Genomic DNA, 15,166 nt, shown 5'->3' on the forward strand with positions numbered 1-15,166 from the left:
CCTGTGGACACTGCCGGGCCCTCTTGCTCCAAGTGTAGTGGCGGCTGGCTCCCCTGCTGGAAGCTGGGGACACTGCTGGGCCCTCTTGCTTGCAGTGTAGTGGGGGCACGCCTTCTTCTGGCCACTGGGGGCACTACAGGATCCTCTTGCTCAGTGTAGAGGCAGCACGCCCCCTTCTGGCAACCAGGGCACTGCAGGGTCCTCTTCCTCATGTTGTGGTGCCCGTGCGCCACCTGCGGGCAGCTAAGGACACTGCAGGGCCCTCTTGCTCACAGTGTAGTCATATAGCCCTGCTGGCTGCTGGGAACACTGCCAGGCCCTCTTGCTGGCAGTGTCGTGGCAGCATGCCACCTGCAGGCAGATGGGGACTATGCAGGGCCCTGTTGCTCCCGGTGTGACAGCTGGGGTCCACTACTGGCCACCTCCCGCACCACTTAAACTTGGAGCGCTAGTTATTAAGCCCCATCAGTTCTGTAAATTCAAACTGAAATGGAGCTATTACTGGGGAGAGCTGATGTCCCAGTTCTTGTCTAACTTGGAAGAAAGATTTTCACCAAGAGGCAGTACAAAGATGGCAGACAACTTCATTGAAAAGAAGTACACTCTGAAGAGCTTATTGTAGAAAAATGAGGAGGACTGGGCTGACTGTGCATGAAAACAGCCTAAGAGTCCAGTGCAGGGAATTTTATTTTGGACTTCTTCACATTCCTGCCTGTCTCAAGTCTCTGCCTGTTTTCTTTGGTTTTCCTGCTACTGCCTTAGGTCCCTCATTTGCCCCACTTAGGCGTGTGGGACCTCCTCACTGTTGGTTGAGGTACGTGTGGTGATGAATCCGAATCTACTCTGGCACCAGCCTCCTTTCCACCATCCCAGGCAGGCTGACAGCAGTGATGTTTGTACCTACTGTGCCTGCCTATCTCTTTTGAATGTCCATCTCTGCCCTAATCTGTATTTTTGGTGCCAGGTTTCTCTTAAGAATGTTCCCTTTGGCCTTCTTATGAGCATGTAGCTAACAATATTCTGACATTTTTATTGCAGAGTGAACGATGACTGGGGCATGTTATGAGGAGTTCTAGGGTGTTTCTTTCTGCATAGGTACCTCTTCTCCCTCCTACCCACAATTGACAAATGCCCATCCACTCCGGCACTAGAGATGCTACTAATATGTGAATTTTTGGTGGTCCCTCCAGGTGCGCCTTCCCAGACATTCCCTTTTCCACGAGCTCCCTCTCCTGTTCATGTCTAGTTATCTGTCTACTCTAACAGAACCCACTATCCTGTGTCTTTCCCCAAAATAGTGAGGAAATGATTAGTTGGAAACCATAAGAAATGATATGCATGTAGATTACAAATTTACAACTTACACAAATAATCACTCAAAGTCATCCTTACACTAAAAATACAAAACTATAGAATTTCTAGAAGAAACTATAGAAGAAAAGCTATGTGCCTTTGGGTTTGGTAATGAATTTTAACAAACGACACAAAAGGTTGATATACACAGAAGAAATGACAATGTGGATTTCTTAATATTTAAAGTTTATACTCTGGAAGAGACCTTGTTAAGAGAACAAAAAGACAAGCCAAATATTGAAGAAAATATTTGCAAAAGACAGATCTGAGAATTTGTAATCAAAATACATAAAAAAATTGTTAAAACTAAACAATAAGTTAAACAGCCCAATTAAAAATGCACACAGATCTGAACAGACACCTCACCAAATAAGATGTACAGATGGCAAGTAAACATACAAAAAGGTGCTCAACAAACTAGAGAACTGAAAACCACAATAAGATAGCACAGCTGGTCTATATCTCTTAGAACTGCTAAACTCTTTAAAAAATGACAAATTGCTGGAGGAAAAACAGAACTCTTTTCATTGCTGGTGGAATACAGTGTATAAGACCAAAATATGCCACCCCAAAATATAATGGTAGGAAACCAGAAAATGCCACCCCAATATATGTCCCTTTGGCTTAAGAATTATTCCAAGCTGATTATTTTGAAAAAAAATTCTAATAAAAGAAGTTCTGAAAACAAAGTAGAAGTTACACTTCTGTAAGGAAAATTTACATCTATCAAGGAAATCCCCATTTAAAAGCTACCTCTCTTGACACCAAGAAGAGAAGGATAACTAAATCACTAAAGAGTCTTATCAATGGAGAATGCATGGACTTAAGTCTGTATAACAAACCTTACCCTTGTCTCCCGTGCTTTTGCTGGTTAACTCCCCACTACTGCACCTCAAATCTTCTTTCTTTAAGTTGAAGATAGTATTTATGCTTGAATTGAAAGCCAGCTGTTGGAGATTTACTCATTTTTTCCCTGAGTATCTCCCATGTATCCATAAGGTATACATGTTTTTAAACTTTTCTGTTTTTCTCATTTGAACCTGTCAGTTTTTACAGAGGGTCCCATCTAAGAATTCCAAAAACATAGAAAATTTTTTTACTCCCCATTACAAGTTGGGCAGTTTTTTCTAAAGCTAAACAAGTCTCACCTTACAATCCAAAAATCACATTCCTAGGTATTTTGACAATTACTTTGATGTTATTTCCAAACAAAAGCTACCATGCAATTATTTACAGAAGCCCTATTCATAATGACCAAAGGAAAAAAAAGGAATCAGAAAGTCTTACAATAAATGACTGTGTGGGAATCCACTCAGACATCAAAAGCTGTTATAAAGATTATTTAAATGAAAACATTCGAGATACTGAAGATAAAGGAAGAAATCTTACCAGAACTTACTTTATCCAATTAAAGCAGAGCTCCTAGAAAAATACAACTGCCATTAACCTCTTCAAAGGAGTTTCCTGCAAATTCAGCTGCCATGGAGACAGTGTACTCTTTCCCATTAGCACTGATAAATGAAAATGAAATTCTACCCTCCCAACTGTCTGAACAGATCCACTCTTGGCTGAGGTGACCCCAGAGTAACTTTCAAAACTGAGTTCTCAGCTTTGCTAGCATGGGATGATGGGGGTCAGATACACATCGTCATACCCCCTCCTTTGCTAACCATGATGAGACTTTCTTCCTTAAGGATTTAACAGAAACCAGCCCCTTCAAAGGCTCCACCACTGATATTAACCTCTCTTTTCTTGCCTGATAAGAGACCACCCATGAGGGAGAGGTTCTGGCCAGCATATAGAGGAGGCACAGAGCGAGTTTTCATGTTCTCTGCTTCACTTTTTAATGTCAGATGGCTGAAAACTCCACCCTGGGATCATGCTAACATTGCCATTTTTTGTACATGGGACCCATGAAGAAGCAAGAAACTCAATTGCGCATGCATGCATTTCTCCTTCCATAAATATTCATGACTCCTCCTAGAGCTTATTAAAGAAATGTATTTAGCCATTCCACTCAGCATAAATTACTATTTCCTTTACCTCCTCCTTGAAGCATCTGTTTCTGGCTTCTAGCTGGAGGCTATGCTTCCCAGCCTGTCAGAAGGACAACCTGCAGGCCGCAACTCTTTATAGGAAATAAATCTCTCATTGGGTGTGGTGGCTCATGCCTGTAATCCCAGCACTTTGGGAGGCTGAGGCGAGTGGATCACCTGGGGTCAGGAGGTTCAGAGGAGCCTGGCCAACATGATGAAAACCTATCTCTACTAAAAATACAAAAAAATTAGCCAGGTGTGGTGGTGGGCATCTGTAATCCCAGCTAATCAGGAGGCTGAGGCAGGAGAATTGCTTGAACCCAGGAGGTGGAGGTTGCAGTAAACCAAGATCACGCCATTGCACTCCAGCCTGGGCAACAAGAGTGAAACTCTGTCTCAAAAAAAAAAAAAACATAAAAATGAAGAAATGTCTTCTTTCCAAATTTATGAACCTCATCATTCTTCCATTGACAGCATTAAAAGGTTCAAAAAGACCTTTCCATACTCTCCCACAGAAGCCCTAGAAATTGTCATTTTGTTAATCATTTTGGATGCCTGAGAACTTGTAATCCAATGAGTAGGAATGTTGGTACCCCATTTATGGCTGTCAACCTGCCAGTTCTCAGGAGTTTGTATAAGCCTAAATCTGAAAGGATCTCATCCCATTAGGACCCCTGTCTCCTTTTCTGTTGCCTTTGCCCACTGGCTCTGGCAACAGGGGTCTTTCTTTCTCGTTGGCTATATTTGGATATGGGGGCTCCATCTTCTCTGCCACCTTAGGGAATGCCTTTTGCATGCATGGCTAACTCATTAAAAAGCCTACAGTTTCACTAAAATTTTGAGTGAGTACTCTCTGAAGCTGGGTTGGAATCTCAGGCTTCTTTGTCTGGAAGGTAACTTGGGCTATAAGTTTCTTATCTTAGCTTTGGTTTTGAGGCCTCTCTGTTCTCCTCTTGGGTTGGAAGTTATTCCTGGCTTTTTGTTTCAAGGTGTCTCTGTGTGATCTTAATCTTGCTCCTTTCATGGGAACTTCTCAACTGACTAAATTCTCCCTTCTCAAACCTCTGCTGACTCTGTGTTCCACCAATATGGAACAATTCTACTTCCTTTCCTGTTTGCATGACTTTACTAAGAATTATTTAGAACTTTAATCACTCCTTTGAGAAAAATTTTATCTTCCAAATTGCCTCCTTTTAGACCTTTCCTTTCCCAATTGAGTCTCTCAACTCCCTATAATCACTGAAAGTTTTGGCACCGCACTCCATGCCTTGGAGGCTCTCAATGTGCTCAAGAATCTGCAAAAGCAAACACCTGGGGCTGAAAAATAAAATGGAAAAAAAAATTTATTTCTCAGCCTCCATAAGATTGTATGTCAAAACAAAAAATAATCTTTAAAATCTCCAAAAATATTGGTGAGAAAAAAGCTTTAGCCCTCATATGAAGAAGATAAAAACTTGTTCCATTTTCCAGATACACAGTTATAATACAAATATAAAATGGGGCAATGACAAAAACCAAGTCTTCTACATAAACTAGTGAATTTTGTATTATTGTAATCACATTAGTCAGGATTCTCCAGAAAGGCAGAATCAGTAGAATATATGTAGATAGATAGATGAGAGAAGATTCATTAGGGGAATTGGTTCACATAATTATGGAGGCTGAGAAGTTCCACAATAGCCTGTCTCCAAGTTGGAGAACCAGGAAAGCTGGTAGCATTGCTCACTCCAGATACAAAAGACTCAGAATCAGGGAAGCCAATGGTGTAACTCTCATTCTGAGACCAAAGGCCTGAGACCCTGAAGTTCTGATGTCAATGGCAGGAGAAGAAGGATGTTTCAATTTCAGAAGGAGATATTTCACCTTTCCTCTTCCTTTTTGTTCTATCTGGGCTCTCAACAAATTGGATGGTGGCTGTATTCGTCCATTTTTATACTGCTATGAAGAAATGCCTAAGTCTGAGTAATTTATAAGGAACAAAGAGGTTTAATGGCCTGACAGTTCCACATGGCTGGAGGGGACTCACAATCATGGCGGAAGGGGAAGCAAAGACATCCTTCTTCATATGGCAGCAACAAGGAGAAATGCTGAGCCAAAGTGGAAAAGCCCCTTATAAAACCATCACATCATGAGAACTCACTCACTATCATGAAAACAGCATGGCAGTAACCACCACCATGATTCAATCACCTCCCACCGGGTCCCTCCCATGACATGTATGGATCATAGGAACTACAATTCCAGATGATATCTGGGTGGGAAACACAGTCAAACCATATCAGTGCCCATCCACATTGGGTCAGGGTTATCTCAGTGTCTTCCAGAAATATCCTCACAGATATGCCCAGAAATTGTGTTTTACCAGCTATGTGTGTCTCTTAATCCAATCAAGTAGATGTCTAAAATTAACCATCAGAATATTTATGCCTGATTCATGGCTGAAATTTTAGGATGAAAGCTATGAAATCTCTATTTGTGTTTATATGTCTGTTAATGTATGTTATGTATATGTGGTATTTTCTTAACTCCAGATAGCTTTGCAAAATTCATTTATAAAATCCTCTAAAAGTGCTGTATTCTAACTTGGCTTGGAAAAAACATGAGCCTTTATAAATAAGTATTCACCAAACTCCTAGAAATATAGGAACTGATCAAATGTTTCTTAAGTTAACACGATTTGGATAAAACTTAGTTAAATAAGATTAATATAATATTTTGGTGTAATAAAACAACTATGTCTTCAAAGTTATCACTATTGAATATAAAACAAACATGAATTCCTATTCTGCTTGAGTTCTAGTCAAATAAGCTAATATTATACTAACTAGAAACATAAAATCTTAAAGCTTATAGATTTGATTCTAATTAAGTTGTCATTCTTATGAAAAATAGACTAAGACAAAAAGGTAGGTGAAAACTCACTGAAGATGTAGGGAAAATGGTGTTGACCTAAGTCACTTTGAAAATGAATAGAATCTGTAGGCTGAAGGCAAATGAACTATACTTCATCATTGGATTCCATTTTATAAAGTTCTTTCCAACAGAAGCAATTGTTAACCATTGTAAAACCACAGTATCTGTATCTGGAATAAAACAATGACTTACATAAGCTGCAGATGGTAGGAATCAGGCCTCTAACTGGTGAAGTGGGAGGTTACAAATTAGCAAGGCGAGAAGGCTAGAATGGTTCATGTGATAGTAGATCAGAGGTGGAGGCATCAACGTTGTAGGAAAAGAAAGAGAGATCAGACTTTACTGTGTCTATGTAGAAAGGGAAGACAGAAGAAATTCCATTTTGACCTGCACCTTGAACAATTGCTTTGCTGAGATGCTGTTAATTTGTCACTTTGCCCCAGCCACTTAGCCCCAACTTTGAGCTCACAAAAACATGTGTTGTATGGAATCACAGTTTAAGGGATCTAGGGCTGTGCAGGATGTGCCTTGCTAACAAAATGTTTACAAGCAGTATACTTGGTAAAAGTCATTGCCATTCTCTAGTCTTAATAAACCAGGGGCATAATGCACTGCGAAAAGCCACAAGGACCTCTGCCCTGGAAAGCTGGATATTGTCCAAGGTTTCTCCCCATGTGATAGTCTGAAATATGGCCTCATGGGATGAGAAAGACCTGACCATCCCCCAGCCCGACACCCATAAAGGGTCTGTGCAGAGGTGGATTAGTAAAAGAGGAAAGCCTCTTGCAGTTGAGATGGAGGAAGGCCACTGTCTCCTGCCTGTCCCTGGGAACTGAATGTCTCAGTATAAAACCCGATTGTACATTTGTTCAATTCTGAGATAGGAGGAAAACCTCCCTATGGCGGGAGGCAAGACATGTTGGCAGCAATGCTGCTTTGTTATTCTTTACTCCACTGAGATGTTTGGGTGGAGAGAAACACAAATCTGGCCTACGTGCACATCCAGGCATAGTACTTCCCCTTGAACTTAATTATGACATAGATTCTTTTGCTCACATGTTTTTTTGCTGACCTCCTTATTATCACCCTGCTCTCCTACCGCATTCCTCTCGCTAAGATAATGAAAATAATAAAAACTGAGGGAACTCAGAGACTGGTGCAGGTGCAGGTCCTTGGTATGCTGAGCACCGGTCCCCTGGGCCCACTTTTCTTTCTCCATACTTTGTATCTTATTTTTTTCTCAGTCTCTCATCCCACCTGATGAGATATACCCACAGGTGTGGAGGAGCAGGCCACCACTTCATCTGCCACCCAATGTGGGTGCCTTTGTCTAGGGTGAAGGTATGCTAAGAATGTGAGCATTGAGGACAGTGGATGAGAGATTCCTGAGTACATCCACCATCAGCCTTGCGGTAAACTTGTGCGCTCAGAGGAACCCAGGGTAACAATGGGGCAAACTGAAAGTAAATATGTCTCTTATCTCAGCTTCATTAACATTCTCTTAAGAAAAGGGGGAATTAAAGCTTCTACAGAAAATCTAATTACACTATTCCAAACAATAGAACGATTCTGCCCATGGTTTCCAGAACAAGGAACTTTAGATGTAAAAGATTGGGAAAAAATTGGCAAAGAATTAAAACAAGCAAATAGGGAAGGTAAAATCATCCCACTTACAATATGGAATGATTGGGCCATTGTTAAAGCAACTTTAGAACCGTTTCAAATAGAAGAAGATAGCGTTTCAGTCTTTGATGCCCCTGAAAGCTGTGTAATAGATTGTGAAGAAGAGGCGGGGAAAAATCCAGGAAAGGAATGGAAAGTTCACATTGTAAATAGGTAGCAGAGCCGGTAATGGCTCGGTCAATGCAAAATGTTGACTACAATCAATTACAGGAGGTAATATATCCTGAAACATTAAAATTAAAAGGAAAAAGTCCAGAACCATTGGGGCCATTGGGGCTAAAACCACGATGGCCACCTCCTCCTCAGCCGAGTGAGTGCTGGGGGAGGTAGCGTGAAACTAGGCTCGCTGCGACTTGGCTCCAGGCACACATTATTGTCCAACCTACAGTTCACTACGGTGAAGGAGGAATTCAGACTTGCCCTGCAGCTTCCTGTATAGGTCAAACAGTGGCCGCTCCCTAAGGAAAAGTTCGGGGTGCTACATAAAATAGTTAAAAAGCTATTTTAAAAAGGACATGTTTCACCCACTTTCTGTCTTTAGAATTCTTCTGTGTTTGTAATTCAGAAAATATCAGGCAGATGGCGCATGCTAACTGACCTAAGAGCGGTTAATGCGGTAATTCAACCTATGGGGTCTCTCCAACTCGGGTTGCCTTCTCAAGCCATGATCCCCTTTAATTACAGTTAATCTGAAGGATTGCTTTTTTACCATTCCTCTGGCAAAACAGGATTTTGAAAAATTTGCTTTTACTATACCAGCCATAAATAATAAAGAACAAGCCACCAGATTTCAGTGGGAACTGTTACCTCAGGGAATGCTTAATTGTCCAACTATTTGTCAGACTTTTGTAGCTCAAGTTCTTCAACCAGTTAGAGACAAGTTTTCAGACTGTTATTCATTATGTGGATGATATTTTGTGTGCTGCAGAAAAAATAGACTAATTGACTGTTACAAATTTCTGCAGACAGAGGTTTCAAACGCAGGCCTAACAATAGCATCTGATAAGATTCAGACCTCTACTCCTTTTCGTTATTTGGGAATGCAGGTAGAGGAAAGAAAAATTAAACCACAAAAAATAGAAATAAGAAAAGACACATTAAGAATATTAAATGACTTTCAAAAATTGCTAGGAGATATTAATTGGATTCAGCCAACTCTAGGCATCCCTACTTATGCCATGTCAAATTTGTTCTCTATCTTGAGAGGGGACCCAGACTTTAATAGTAAAAGAACATTAACTCCAGAGGCAGCTAAAGAAATTGAATTAGTTGAAGAAAAATTCAGTCAGCACAAGTCAATAGAATAGATCCTTTAGCCCCACTCCAACTTGTAATTTTTGCTACTACACATTCTCCAACAGGCATCATTGTTCAAAATACAGATCTTGTGGAGTGGTCATTCCTTCCTCACAGTACAGTTAAGACTTTTACATTGTACTTAGATCAAATGGCTACATTAATTGGTCAGGGAAGACTACAAATAGTAAAATTGTGTGGAAGTGACAGAGATAAAATCACTGTTCCTTTAAACAACGAACAGGTTAGATAAGCCTTTATTAATTCTGGTGCATGGCAGATTGATCTTGCTGATTTTGTGGGAATTATTGATAATCATTACCCAAGAACAAAAATCTTCCAGTTTTTAAAATTGACTATTTGGATTTTACCTAAAATTACCAGACATAAACCTTTAGAAAATGCTCTGATCATGTTTACTGATGGTTCCAGCAACGGAAAAGTGGCTTACACCAGGGCAAAAGAATGAGTCATTGAAACTCAATATCACTCTGCTCAAAGAGCAGAATTGGTTGCTGTCATTTCAGTGTTACAAGATTTTAATCAGCCTATTAGCATTGTTTCAGATTCTGCATATGTAGTACAGGCTACAAAGGATGTTCAGTCAGCCCTAATCAAATATAGTATGGATAATCAGTTGAATCAGCTGTTTAATTTGTTACAACAAACTGTAAGAAAAAGAAATTTCCCATTTTATATTACTCATGTTTGAGCACATACTAATTTACCAGGGCCTTTTAACGAACGCAAATGAACAAGCTGACTTGCTAGTATCATCTGCCTTCATGGAAGCACAAGAACTTCATGCCCTGACTCATGTAAATGCAACAGAATTAAAAAATAATTTTGATATCACATGGAAACAGGCAAAAAATATTGTACAACATTGTACTGAGTGTCAAGTCCTACACCTGCCCACTCAGGAGGCAGGAGTTAATCCCAGAGGTTTATGTCCTAATGCATTAGGGCAAATGGATGTCACACATGTACCTTCATTTGGAAAATTGTCATTTGTCCATGTGACAGTTGATACTTATTCACATTTCATATGGGCAACGTGCTAGACGGGAGAAAGTAGTTCCCATGTTAAAAGACATTTATTATCTTGTTTTGCTGTCACGGGAGTTCCAGAAAAAAGTAAAACAGATAATGGGCCAGAATACTCCAGCAAAGCATTTCAAAAATTCTTAAATCAGTGGAAAATTACACATACAAGAGGAATCCCTTATAATTCCCAAGGACAGGCCATAATTGAAAGAAATAATAGAACACTCAAAGCTCAATGGGTTAAACAAAAAAGGAAAAACAGAGTAAGGAGTATAACACTCCCCAGATACAACTTAATCTAGCACTCTATACTTTAAATTTTTTAAACATATATAGAAATCAGACCACTACTTCCGCAGAACAACATTTTACTGGTAAAAAGAACAGCTCACATGAGGAAAAACTGATTTGGTGAAAAGATCAAAAATAATACATGGGAAATAGGTAAGGTGATAACATGGGGGAGAGGTTTTGCTTGTGTTTCACCAGGAGAAAATCAGCTTCCTGTTTGGATACCCGCTAGACATTTGAAGTTCTACAATGCACCCATCAGAGATGCAAGGAAAAGTGCCTCCGTGGAGACGGAAAACCCTCACTCGAGCATCATCGACTCACCAGGTGAACAAAATGGTGATATCAGAAGAACAGGTGAAGTTGCCATCCACAAAGAAAGCAGAGCTGCTGTCCTGGGCCCAGCTAAAGAAGGTGACACAGTTGGCTGAAAAAAGCCTGAAGAACACAAGGGTAACACAAACTCCAGAGAATATGCTGTTTGCAGCTTTAATGATTGTATAAATGGTGGTAAGTCTCCCTATGTCTGCAGGAGCAGCTGCAGCTAATTATACCTACTGGGCCTATGTGCCTTTCCCACCCTCAATTCAGGCAGTCACTTGGATGGGTAATTCTATTGAAGTATATGTTAATAATAGTGCATGGGTACCAGGCCCCACAGATGATTGGTGGCCTTGCCCAACCTGAAGAAGAAGGAATGATGATAAACATTTCCATTGGGTATCGTTATCTTCCTATTTGCCTGGGGAAAGCACCAGGATGCTTAATGCCTGCAGCCCAAAATTGGTTGGTAGAAGTACCTACTGTCAGTGCCATCAGTAGATTTACTTATCACATGGTAAGTGGAATGTCACTCAGGCCACAGATAAATAATTTACAGGACCCTTCTTATCAAAGATCATTACAATGTAGGCCTAAGGGGAAGCCTGGCCCCAAGGAAATCCCCAAAGAATCAAAAAGCCCAGAAGTCTTAGTTTGGGAAGAATGTGTGGCTGATACTGCAGTGGTACTACAAAACAATGAATTCGGAACTATTATAGACTGGGCCCCTCGAGGCCAATTATATCATAATTGTATGGGCCAGACTCAATCGTGTTCACAGGTCCCATCCATCTGGCCCATTAATCTGGCCTATGACAGTGATTTAACTGAAAGCCTGGACCAGGTTCATAGAAGGTTAGAATCACCGTATCCATGGAAATGTGGTGTGTAAAACCCCCTTATATGCTATTTGTAGGAAACATAGATCTTAAACCAGATTCCCAAACTATAACCTGTGAAAACTGTAGATTGTTTACTTGCATTGATTCAACTTTGGATTGGCAGCACCATATTCTGCTAGTGAGGGCAAGAGAGGGCATGGGGATCCCTGTGTCCATGTACCGACTGTGGGAGGCTTCCTCATCCATCTATATTTTAACAGAGGTATTAAAAGGAGTTCTAACTAGATCCAAAAGATTCATTTTTACTTTGATTGCAGTGATTATGGGTCTTATTGCAGTCACAGCAACTGCTGTGGCTGCTGGAATTGCTTTACACTCCTCTGTTCAAACTGCAGAATATGTAAATAATTGGCAAAAGAATTCCTCAAAATTGTGGAATTCTCAGACCCAAATAGATAAAAAATTGGCAAACGAAATTAATCATCTTAGACAAACTGTAATTTGGATGGGAGATAGGCTCATGAGCTTGGAATATCTTTTTCAGTTACAGTGTGACTGGAATATACCAGATTTTTGTATGACATCTCGAGCTTATAATGAATATGAACATCATTGGGACATGGTTAGATGCCATTTACAAGGAAGAGAAGATAATCTGACTTTAGATATTTCAAAATTGAAAGAACAAATTTTTGAGGCATCAAAAGCCCAGCTAAATCTGGTGCCAGAAACTGAGGCAATGGTAAAAGCTGTTGATAGCCTCACAAATCTTAACCCTGCCACTTGGGTTAAAGCCATTGGAAGTTCCACTATTGCAAATTTTATATTAATCCTTGTATGTCTGTCCTCTCTATTGCTAGTCTACAGGTGCACCCAGCAGCTCCGGAGAGACAGTGACCAGCGAGAACGGGCCATGATGACCACGGCGGTTTTGTCAAAAAGAAAAGGGGGATATGTAGGGAAAGGAAAGAGAGATCAGACTTTACTGTGTCTATGTAGAAAGGGAAGACATAAGAAACTCCATTTGACCTGTACCTTGAACAATTGCTTTGCTGAGATGCTGTTAATTTGTCACTTTGCCCCAGCCACTTAGCCCCAACTTTGAGCTCACAAAAACATGTGTTGTATGGAATCAAGGTTTAAGGGATCTAGGGCTGTGCAGGATGTGCCTTGCTAACAAAATGTTTACAAGCAGTATGCTTGGTAAAAGTCATTGCCATTCTCTAGTCTTAATAAACCAGGGGCACAATGCACTGTGATTAGCCACAGGGACTTCTGCCCTGGAAAGCTGGATATTGTCCAAGGTTTCTCCCCATGTGATAGTCTGAAATATGGCCTCATGGGATGAGAAAGACCTGACCATCCCCCAGCCCGACACCCATAAATGGTCTGTGCTGAGGTGGATTAGTAAAAGAGGAAAGCCTCTTGCAGTTGAGATGGAGGAAGGCCACTCTTTCCTGCCTGCCCCAGAAACTTAATATCTCGTTATAAAACCCGATTGTACATTGTTCAATTCTGAGATAGGAGGAAAATGGCCCTATGGCGGGAGGCGAGACATGTTGGCAGCAAAGCTGCCTTGTTATTCTTTACTCCACTGAGATGTTTGATTGGAGAGAAACAAATCTGGCCTATGTGCACATTCAGGCGTAGTACTTCCCCTTGAACTTAATTATGACATAGATTCTTTTGCTCACATGTTTTTTTGCTGACCTTCTTCTTATTATCACCCTGCTCTCCTACCGCATTCCTCTTGCCAAGATAATGAAAATAATAATCAATAAAAATTGAGGGAACCCAGAGACTGGTGCCAGTGCAGGTCCTTGTTATGCTGAGTGCCGGTCCCCTGGGCCCACTTTTCTTTCTCTATTCTTTGTCTCTGTGTCTTATTTCTTTTCTCAGTCTCTCATCCCACCTGATGAGATATACCCACAAGTGCAGAGGGGCAGGCCACCCCTTCAAACGTAAACTTATGTTTAGTTTAATATACATACATACAGTTCTACACAGAAAACTTTATAATTAGGTGTGTGTAGGTAGGTTAGATACACACATATATTCCTAGCATTGCTAATGAAGGACAAGATACAATGTGCTCATTCAGCAGCCAGATGTAAGTTTTCCTACCATTCTGAAAGGAATCAGGCTCTTTGAATAAATGTCTGATACTAGAACTGGGACAGTAAATAAAGGAGCCAGGATAGTCTTGAAGTATCAGAAAGTAATTAAGTAATAAAAAAAAATTAAAATATATCAAAGAAAAATAAGAGCCAATAATAAAAGCTACCAATGGCCAACACAGGAATGAATTGTTAAACACAATGCTGCAGTATTGAATAATAACTAAAGCTTAAAGTAATTATCTAGGTGTCTGTATTTGTATACATAGGTGAATAAGCAAATGGAGTTGCATAGAAATCTCCTTTGCAAAGGAATTCCAAATTATTGATGTAGACACTCAGCCATCAAGAAGGTGGAGCCAACTCCTCACTCCGGAAGTGTGGGCTCTGCATAGTGACTTGCTCCAAAAGAACACATGCAGTATTGACAAGGAGGAAAAATAACTTCACAGTGGAGAAACTTGACAAACAGTAGCTCTGCCAAACGATCCAAGTGAACATCAAAGATGACAGTTCACCTTGAGAACATGAAGTGACAAAGGGGGACATTCTACAAAATTCCTGACCAGTCCTCCTCAGTACTGTCAAGGTCATCAAGAGATGGAAAGCCTGACACACTGTCACAGCCAGGAAGAGCCTACGTGATGACTACATGTCATGCGGGGTCCTGGATGGGATCCTGGGTCAGAGTAAGACAGAACTAAGGGAGTCCAAATGAAATATGAACTTTAGTTAATAATAGCCTATCAGCCGGGCATGGTGGCTCAAGCCTGTAATCCCAGCACTTTGGGAGGCCGAGGCGGGTGGATCACGAGGTCAGGAAATCGAGACCATCCTGGCTAACACAGTGAAACCCCGTCTCTACTAAAAATACAAAAAATTAGCCGGGCGAGGTGGCGGGCACCTGCAGTCCCAGCTATGTGGGAGGCTGAGGCAGGAGAATGGCATGAACCCCGGGAGGTGGAGCCTGCAGTGAGCCGAGATCACCCCACTGAACTCCAGCCTGGACGATAGAGCAAGACTCTGTCTCAAAAAATAAAATAAAATAAAATAAAATTTAAAAAATTAAAAAAAAAGTAGCCTATCAGTATTGGTTCATTAACTGTGACAAATTATGTAAGATATTAATAAGCCATGTGAGACACAATGATAGAAGATGTTAATGAGAGGAAACTAGGTTGCGGCTACATGGCAAATCTCTGCTTTTTTTTGGCAATTTCTGTGTAAGTAAAAAAAGGATGTAAAATAAAACTTTATTTAAAACATT

The 15,166-nt window shown here is 40.6% G+C and overlaps 1 pseudogene; it reads left to right on the forward strand.

Moving 5' to 3' along the window:
* The first annotated feature begins 6,841 nt into the window (after positions 1-6,841).
* Positions 6,842-13,570, forward strand: LOC129487002 (uncharacterized; annotated as a pseudogene).
* Positions 13,571-15,166: the final 1,596 nt, after the last annotated feature.

Source organism: Symphalangus syndactylus, chromosome 1 (assembly GCF_028878055.3).
Source record: "Symphalangus syndactylus isolate Jambi chromosome 1, NHGRI_mSymSyn1-v2.1_pri, whole genome shotgun sequence".
Lineage (NCBI taxonomy): Eukaryota > Metazoa > Chordata > Mammalia > Primates > Hylobatidae > Symphalangus > Symphalangus syndactylus.